This window comes from Rana temporaria, chromosome 8, assembly GCF_905171775.1.
Source record: "Rana temporaria chromosome 8, aRanTem1.1, whole genome shotgun sequence".
In the NCBI taxonomy this organism is placed as follows: Eukaryota; Metazoa; Chordata; class Amphibia; order Anura; family Ranidae; genus Rana; species Rana temporaria.
Window position 1 is genome coordinate 68704340 of NC_053496.1, and position 10415 is coordinate 68714754.

Sequence of the window (10415 nt, forward strand, 5' to 3'; positions counted from 1 at the left end):
CCATGCTTCAGGTCAGTGGGACTGGGGGGGGGGGTTGAGTAGGGGGTAAATTCACCTTTTTTCTGTAAAGGTAAACTTACCCTTTAAGGTCATTTATCAACTTGAAGTTTCAGCTCCCTCCATAAATTTTCTATAGGATTAAGGTCTGGAGGCTGGTTAGGTCACTCCATTACCTTAAAGCGGATCTCCACTCTAAAGTGGAGTCCCGCTGATCGGAACCCTCCCCCCCTCCGGTGTCACATTTGACACCTTTCAGGGGGGAGGGGGGTGCAGATACCTGTCTACAGACAGGTATCTGCACCCACTTCCGGCCCTACGATACGGGCAAAGGACGGGTTTTTTCCTTCCTTCCCGTCCGTCCCCCCGTTGTATGCTGGGAACACTCGGCTCCCAGCACACAGCGGGAGCCAATCGGCGGGCGCAGCGCGACTCGCGCATGCGCCGTAGGGAACCGGGCAGTGAAGCCGGAGCGCTTCACTTCCTGGTTCCCTCACCGAGGATGGAGGGGGGAGCAGCAGGGTGACGAGCGATCGGCTCGTCATCTGCTGCGATCACCGCTGGACTCCAGGACAGGTAAGTGTCCTTATATTAAAAGTCAGCAGCTGCAGTATTTGTAGCTGCTGGCTTTTAATATATTTTTCCCGTGGCACATCCGCTTTAATGTGCTTCTTATTGAGCCATTCATTTGTTGCCTTGGCGGTATGTTTGGGGTCATTGTCATACTGGAAGGCCTATCCACAACCCATCTTCAACTTCTGGCTAAGGGAAGAAGGTTTTCATCCAAGATTTTACAATACACGGCCACGTCCATTGGCCCCTTAATGGGGCAATATTAGCCTGTACCTTTAGCAGAGAAACAGCCCCAAAGCATAATTTTTCCACCTCTGTGCTTGACTGTATGGATGGTGTTCTTATGGTCATAGTCAGTATTTTTCTTCCTCGAAACACGGGGAGTCTAGTTAAGGCCAAAGAGCTCAAATTTGGTCTCATCTGAACATAGCACTTTTCCCAATCCTTCTCTGAATCATTTAGATATTCATTGGCAAACATCAGACGGGCCTGTACTTGTGCCTTCTTGAGGAGGGAGCCAATGTGGGTGCTGCAGCATTTCAATCAATGGCGGCGTATTGTGTTACCAATGCTTTGTTCGGTGATTGTGGTCCCAACTGCCTTGAGATCATTCACAAGCTCCTCCCGTGTAATTCTGGGCTGATCCCTCACTTTTCTCATGATCATCCTTTCCCCCCATGAGGAGAAATCTTGCATGGAGCTCCAGACTGAGGGCGATTGATGCCTATTTTGTATTTCTTCAATTTGCAAATAATCACTGTTGTCTCCTTTGCACCAAGCTTCTTGCTGATGGTCTTGTAGCCCATTCCAGCCTTGTGCAGATCTACAATCTTGTCCCCGACATCCTTTGACAGCTCTTTGGTCTTGCCCATAATGATAGTGAAGAAAGATTCTGGGGATAGGTGCCTTTTATACACGTGACAAGTTGTTGTTGGGAGCATCTTCTTAAATTGACAGGACTAATCTACAGTATGTACCACATGAACACATATTGTAGCCAGTCTGTAGGAGCCAGAATTATTGTTGGTTGGTAAGGGATCAAATTCCTTCTTTTAGTCACTGAACTGCAACTCAATTCATAACATTGTATCATGTGTTTTTTCTGGACTTTTGGTTGATATTCTGTCTCTATCATTTAAAATACACCTGTGATAAAATTATAGACTCTTCGGCCCAGATTCTCGAAGGCGTTACGACGGCGCAACACCATTAGGGCCGTCGTAACTCCTCATCTGGCCCCGGGTATCTATGCGACTGATTCTTAGAATCAGTTGCGCATAGGTACCCATTAGATCTGACAAGCGTAAGGCTGTTACGCTGTCAGATCTTAAAAGTAATTTTTTTTCCCGCCGCTAGGTGTCGCATCGTCGCTTTTCCCCGTCGTCTATGCAAATGAGGTAAGTACGGCGATTCCCGAACATACGCAAGGTCGACGCAGCGAATTAACGTCGTTTGCGTAGCGTACCCGACGCGTAAGGTTGCCCCTGCTAATTAGCAGGCGCAACCAATGTTAACTATGGCCGTCGTTCCCGCGTCGAATTGAATAAAAATTACGTCGTTTGCGTAAGACGTCCGTGAATGGCGCTGGACGCCATTTACGTATACATCTAGGCAAATGACGTCGGGGCGACGTCATTTAGCGCAATGCACGTCGGGTAATTTACCCGACGGAGCATGCGCAGTACGCTCGGCGCGGGAGCGCGCCTAATTTAAATGGTGCCCGCCCCATTTGAATTGGGCGGGCTTGCGCCGAGCAATCTAACGATACACCGCCGCAAGTTTACAGGTAAGTGTTCTGAGAATCAGGATTTAAACCTGTAGACCTGCGGCGGTGAAACGTAGAGCTCATACATTACGCTGCCCAGGAGCAGCGCTAATGTATGAGAATCTGGGCCTTCATGTTTTTGTAAATGGGCAAACTTCCAAAATCTGCAGGGGATCAAATAATTATTTTTCCCCACTGGGGCCTAGATTCACAGAGGAGATACGACGGCGTATCTACAGATACGCCGTCGTATCTCTGAGTTGAGCCGTCATATCTATGCGCCTGATTCATAGAATCAGTTACGCATAGATTTCTATTAGATCCGACCGGCGTAAGTCTCTTACGCCGTCGGATCGTAACTGCATATTTACGCTGGCTGCTAGGGGCGTGTACGCTGATTTACGCCTAGAAATATGTAAATCAGCTAGATACGCGAATTCACGAACGTACGCCCGGCTGACGCAGTACAGATATGCCGTTTACGTTAGGCTTTTCCCGGTGTAAAGTTACCCCTGCTATATGGTGGCGTACATGCGGCGTACCAATGTTAAGTATGGACGTCGTTCCCGCGTCAAATTTTGAATATTTTACGTCGTTTGCGTAAGTCGTCCGTGAATGGTGCTGGACGTAATTTACGTTCACGTCAAAACCAATACGTCCTTGCGGCGTATTTGGAGCAATGCACACTGGGATATGTCCACGGATGGCGCATGCGCCGTTCGTGAAAAACGTCAATCACGTCGGGTCATGGATATTTTAAATAAAACACGCCCCCCTGTTCCAAATTTGAATTAGGCGGGCTTACGCCGACCGATTTACGCTACGCCGCCGCAAATTACGGAGCAAGTGCTTTGAGAATACAGCACTTGCCCGTCTAAGTTGCGGAGGCGTAATGTAAATCGGATACGTTACGCCCGCGCAAAGATACGCGGATGTACGAGAATCTGGCCCTGTATGTGCACAATTTGAGAGAGACGATTAGTGCAAGTGGAGTCTATTCTTACCAGAATCGTGGGGATATGAGAGACCCATTCATAGAAAATGCACGGAAGACCTGGTTCCCTATGTGATGTTCTTAACCATTAAATGTTTTAAAAAATCTTTCAAATGTGATGCACGTTTGTACCGGGCACTCTTCCATACACATCCAAGGCTTTTAGGTGGTAGGATTATAATGTTAAGAAGTGGATTGAAACAGAGAATAAACTGGACATTTTTTTTTATGGAATTTTTTTTTTTCTTTCTAATAAAAATGAAATGAATACTACATCTCTTCTAGTTGTAAAATGTTATAGTATTCATTTTAATTTTGCATGGTGTGTCTTCTCTCTCTCTCTGTAGTATACCAGGTTTGACATTTGGAAGGTGTTTTCACAATCCACACAAAGAACGACGATAAAGTAAATGTTAGCCCTGTATAGGTTTCATGCACAATATTTACAGTTCATTTTGTTTCCTGGAAACAGTACCACGGCTAAACCATTAACTTTACATTGCCGTGTATGTGTACTCACAACAAATACAGTTTCTGATTTCTCCATATTTATTTGTGGAGAAAAGGGATCATCAGGGCAGGCAAACAGCAGAAAAGGTCTACAAGCGTAGCACCCTCCCAGATAGGCTGCTAGGTTTGGTTGGGAAAATGTAGTTCTGTAGTTGCCCTGTAATCAGAAGAGCAACATGTGATTGCTTTGAGCTGTTCTGGGCTCTGCAGGCTGCAAGTTTAACTGCTTGCCGACCAGCCGCTGTCATTATACTGTGGCAGGTCATCGCGTTCCCATGAACTGTCGTAGCTGTACGTCGGCTCCTTTAAGCGGGATAGCAGGCACTGCAAGGGTGCTGATGCCCATGGCTGGCGGTCGCGCTGACCGCTGGCCACGCACGATCGCGAGCACGAGAGCCAGAACAGGAACGTGTGTGTGCAAATACACAAATCCCTGTTCTGTGAGGAGAGGAGAGACAGATTGTGAGTTCCTGTTAGCTAGGAACAGCGATCTGTCCTCTCCTCTAGTCAGTCCCATCACCCTGCAGTTAGAACACACACTAGGGAACACAGTTAACCCCTTGAACCCTAGTGTTAACCCCTTCCCTGCCAGTGACATTTACACAGTAATCACTGCATTTTTATAGTACTGATCGCTATATAATTGTCAATGGTCCCAAAAATGTGTCAAAAGTGTCCGATCTTTCCGCCATAATGTCGCAGTCCCTATACAAATCGCAGATCACCGCCATGACTAGTGAAAAAAAATAATAAAAATGCCATAAATCTTTCCCTTATTTTGTAGACGCTATAACTTTTGCGCAAACCAATCAGTATACGCTTATTGCATTTTTTATTACCAAAAATATGTAGAAGAATACATATCGGCCTAAACTGAGGAAGAAATGTGCTTTTTTTTTAAAAAAATTGGGGATATTTATTATAGCAAAAAGTAAAAAATATTGGGGAAAATCCACAAAAAACCTGCCTAACTTAACTTTTAGCAGTTAAGTTACACTGGCCGAAAATTTCTACCTAAGTGCCCGATCCACAAAGCACTTACCTAGAAATTTTCGGCTGTGTAACTTGAGTGCCTCCGTCGCAGGGCGGTCTTCTCATCTAGGGGGCGATGAAAATTTAAATGAGGCGCGCTCCCGCGCCGGACGTTCTGCGCATGCGTATGACGTCATTTTTCCCTACGGGCAGCGCGCAAAATTACGTTACATCGGGCTTTGTGGATTGCGACGGGACAATAAAGTTGCGTCGGGAAAAAAAAAAGTTACGCGGCGAAAAATAAAATTTGAAATTTAAAAAAAATAGCGGCGATCGAAAAAAAGGTATGTTTTTACAAGGTGTAAACAGTTTACACCTTGTAAAAGCATCCCTAATTTTACGCATGCAAAACGTAACTTACGCAGAAAACACAAAGCTAAAAAGTACTCATTTCGACTCGAAATGCCCCCAGCGGCGGATGCGGTACTGCATCTTAAAGCGGATGTGCCACTAAACAAATATATTAAAAGCCAGCAGCTACAAATACTGCAGCTGCTGACTTTTAATATAAGGACACTTACCTGTCCTGGAGTCCAGCGGTGATCGCAGCAGATGACGAGCCGATCGCTCGTCACCCTGCTGCTCCCCCCTCCATCCACGGTGAGGGAACCAGGAAGTGAAGCGCTCCGGCTTCACTGCCCGGTTCCCTACGGCGCATGCGCGAGTCGCGCTGCGCCCGCCGATTGGCTCCCGCTGTGTGCTGGGAGCCGAGTGTTCCCAGCATACAACGGGGGACGGACGGGAAGCGAAGAAAAAACCCGTCTTTTGCCCGTATCGTAGGGCCGGAAGTGGGTGCAGATACCTGTCTGTAGACAGGTATCTGCACCCCCCTCCCCCCTGAAAGGTGTCAAATGTGACACCGGAGGGGGGGAGGGTGCCGATCAGCGGGACTCCACTTTAGAGTGGAGATCCGCTTTAAGATCTGACAGTGTAAGTGTCTTACAGATGTCAGATCTTATGCCTATCTTTGGAAAAATCCTTCTGTGGATCAGTTCCAAAGATAGGCACAGGGATACGCAGTCTGAACAGCAGTTCCGCCTGCGTATCTCTTTTGAGGATTTGGCCCATTGTTTTTTTTGTTTATAGCGCAAAAAAATTAAATCGCAGAGATGATCAAATACCACCAAAAGAATGCTCTATTTGTGTGAAAAAAAGGCCCTTAATTTTGTTTGGATACAGTGTCGCACGACCGCGCAATTGTCAGTTAAAGCGACGCAGTGCCGTATCGCAAAAACTGGCCTGGTCATTGAGCAGCCAAATCTTCCAGGGCTGAAGTGGTTAATTGCTTCCCCTCGTCTTCTGGAGGTTTCCAGAATATAGTAGGTGGAAATACCAGATGAGTAGTCTGAATTATGCAGCCTTAGCTAATCCCTGTGGGAGCATGCCCAGATGATGGCTAGGAGAGTGTATACATAGTCTGGAGCCCTAGTAGAGTAGTGTTCTTCCCCCGAATAGAGGTTCCTAGCCAGAGGGGCTGCTGCCCTTCCTGGCCATCTAGCCAAATAATCTGGTTGTATCCCTAAGTTCCCAGCTGTGCATAGCTGGGGGGCCTATCTTACTGCAAATTCCTTTTGGAGCTAAGAGAACGGGTTCCATGGGGATCTGGTATGGAAGTTTCACAGAGCAGACTGTCAGACACTGTGAGTACGGACCTGCAAGAGAGATCCTATCAACTGCTGATAACCCCCACTGCAAGTTTGAGGCGTGATTTTGATTTATTCCTCTACTTATACTGGTGACCATTGTCATTGAGAAACAAAGTAAGGGGAAATCCAAAATGTTAAAGTTGTTTTTTTGGCTGTATATACATTTTAATTACTTTGAGCAACTCACTCATAATATGCATGCAGCATGTGAGCATACAGCAAGTGTTGATAGAACCCATGATGTGCATACTAGAGACAGCCTGGCAACTAGCCTCTTCAAAAAGGGGGTCAGTTTTTATACTATTTTATATGGATTTCTTTAAAGGAGAAGTAGGGCCGAAGCTCTTTGGGCCCTACTTCTCCTGTGTATCACAGGAGTACTTAGTTCTGCACTCCTGTGACCTGTATTCAGAAGACTGCAGGCTAAAGTCTGCTGTCAGCTGACGTCACTCAACCGGATGCATCCAAAGGGCAGAGCAGAGAGTCGGTGACTGACAGTCATCAACTCTCTGCTCACTAAACACCAAGAACTGAACAATTTTTTTTTATTCCACACAAAATGTTGTTGAAACTTGGTGATTTTTTAAGCATTTTCTTAGGCTGAAAACAAGAATAACACAGGGATTTTACACTATGCATTAACCACAAAAAAAAAAAAAAAAAAAAAAACAAGCAACGAGGCAAGTACTCGTTTTTCAAATACAGCTATAAACAAAACCATAGTCACTAGGGGTGCAACGGATCAAAAAACTCACGGATCGGATCGATCCTCGGATCAGGAGTCACAGGTCGGATCATTTTCGGATCAGCAACATTGCCCCCACATTAGTAATACTAGCCACTAGCCAGTAGTTTAACATTGCCCCCACATAGTAATAATAGCCAGTAGTTTAACATTGCCCCCACATAGTAATAAAAGCCAGTAGTTTAACATTGCCCCCACATGACATTAGTAATAATAGCCAGTAGTATAACATTGCCCCCACATGACATTAGTAATAATAGCCAGTAGTATAACATTGCCCCCACATGACATTAGTAATAATAGCCAGTAGTATAACATTGCCCCCACATTAGTAATAATAAATTCAAGGTTCATCTATAGCCACTCAGTAGTATAACATTGCCCCCACATATTAGTAATAATAGGCAGTCGTTTTTGCATTGCCCAACAATCATGATTCAACTCACTGTACTTGCAGTCTTGCAGATGCATTAAAAATAGATTGCGGCGCGCGCTCTGGTAGGAATAGCAGAGGGGTGATGACGTCAGCGCGCACTGCCGCCGAGTGTACCAAGATGGCCGACCGCTCTGGAGCTAGGCCGAAGCCGCGGTCTTTCCTAAGGCCACGGCAGGGGTGCGCTCCGCAGATCGCAGTCTGTGCCGATCCGAACAGGTCGACCTGTTCGGATCGCGGATCGGGCACGATCCGTTGCACCCCTAATAGTCACCAGTAGTTATCTTTGTTGATCATTAGGAGCAAGTTCTTAAAGCACAAGGTGTACCAAATAACTGGCATGTAAGATTTCAAGTCAGAGTGATTGTTCTGTCCAGACTGGCTTATTCTAAAGCACTTCAAACTTTGGACCAGACAATTTTATGATTTGAGCTTTTGCTGAAAAAAACATGGCCTGGGCAGAACTCAATGTTACATTAACTTAACAGTACAACATGTAGGGATAGCCTGCCCTCCACTGTCTGTATTAGTAAAAAATACAAAAACAAAAATATTTCTGCACTAACCAAACAGTGAGCAGCTACAAACAATCCAGTGAACAAAAGGAAAAATCGGTGAACAAGATATACAAAAAAGTAGCGCTAAATGATAATATGTAAGAAGACACTGATGGTCTATATAAAAACACCAGTGCCCATCATTGCCGCCTAACAGTGCCCATCATTGCCGCATATCAGTGCCGCCTGTCAGTGGCCATCATTGCCGCATATCAGTGCCCATCAGTGCAGCCTCATCAGCGCACAAGAAAAATTACTTATTTACAAAATTGCATAACAGAAAGTAATAAAAAACCCAGTGACAAATAAATACCACCAAAATAAAGCTCTATTTGTGTGAATTATTTTTTTTATAAAAAATGTCATATGGGTATGTGTTGTTACCTTGTAATCTTGTAATCTTTTACTGTTAGTTACTGTTAATTTATTTTGTTATTGACTGTTAAACCAAAATCTTTTGGTGAGAATAAAATACAAAATATGCATTGAAAAGTTTTTTCTATATCTTATCTTCTTAACATTTGGTAGTCATATCCCAAAAAATTCTAAGAAGTATCTTTTTTTTTATCTCTGTGAGAAATAACGTATATATCATACAATCATTCCATAAACACATACCACATATACTGCATATACTATAATTTTAGGGAAATATGCTTATAAAATAGTTTACCATTTGCCAATAAAAAATAAATAAATATGTCCTTGGATTTCATTTTAAAAATCTGGTCACCTTACTCTAACAGGATGTCAGATCACAGCAATACAAAATAAGAAATCTAGAGATTTGGAGGCCAAGAGCAATAGAAGGGTCTTTTTGAGTTAATAATACATACTTGATTTTTTTTTTAAACCAGAGCTTAGTGCCACATTAAAGCCTACTGGCTAAACCAAAAATATAAATGTTATTGTTCTTCGGTCTGGCCACGTAAATGCACAGCTCCCGCTTCACTGTGTAGATATGCGAACCTGAGCTAAATTCAAGGAGCCGTGATGTCACCCACAGGCTTTCACTGCTGCTTCTCTGTGAGATATACAGTATATATATATATATATATATATATATATATATATATATTACACAGTATATATATATATATATATATATATATATATATATATATATATATATATATATATATATATATATATATATGAGTGGGTTAGAAGCTTCAGTATTGCAGTGTACCAGTTCTTAAATGTGGTGGTTGCATTTGTTTTCATTGTTTTCACTCTTTTTACCTTTATTTTAATCTGGTATTTCTGCCATTAACACACTTCCTGTCAAAGGGTGACAACCATACTTAGTCATACCTCCCAACTGGAACTCCCAATGACAAATGTTTCCTGCATTCCCGCAAGAGATGGTATATTTAACTGGAGCAAATAAGAGAAATGTTGTTAAAGTTTACATACACTTATATACATATTCCTTTCTATTAAACACCCCTAGATAAAATGAGCATTATTCGCTGTATATTTGGGGGTGAACTGGAGGGATGACACAAATTTTTTACACATACCAGAGTTCAGTTTTAGGAGGGGTACATAAAGGCTTTCTTAATAATACGGATAAAAGCAGACACGTTTTCCTGTAGGATGTTAAAAAATAAAGTATGGGGCCGCGGACACACGGTCGGAAAAAAGCGATGAGAATGGACCGAGGTTCAGTTTCATCGGTCCAAACCGACCGTGTGTATAGCCAATCGGTCTATTTTCCTTCAGTCCAAAATTTTAAAACATGCTTTAAAATCGACCCGATGGACCGCTGCCCGATCGGTCCAAACCGATGGTTAGTACAGAAAGCATCGGTTCAAAACCCGCGCATGCTCAGAATCAAGTCGACGCATGCTTGGAAGCCTTGAACTTCGTTTTCTTCAGCCCGTTGTGTGTTTTACGTCACCGCGTTCTGACCCGATCGGTTTTTGGAACGATGGTGTGTACGCACATCAGACCATCAGGCCACTTCAGCGGTGAACTGATGGAAATGGCCTGTCGGACCATTATCATCGGTTTGGAACGACCGTGTGTACGTGGCCTAACTGAAACCAAATTTTTTGTTTGTTTATAGAATGGGGAGGGATTAGAACCCCTGTCAGGTTTTTGTTGTTGTTGCTTTTTGTGTCTCCCTGGGGAGTTTCATCTTGGTTTGACACCAGAATT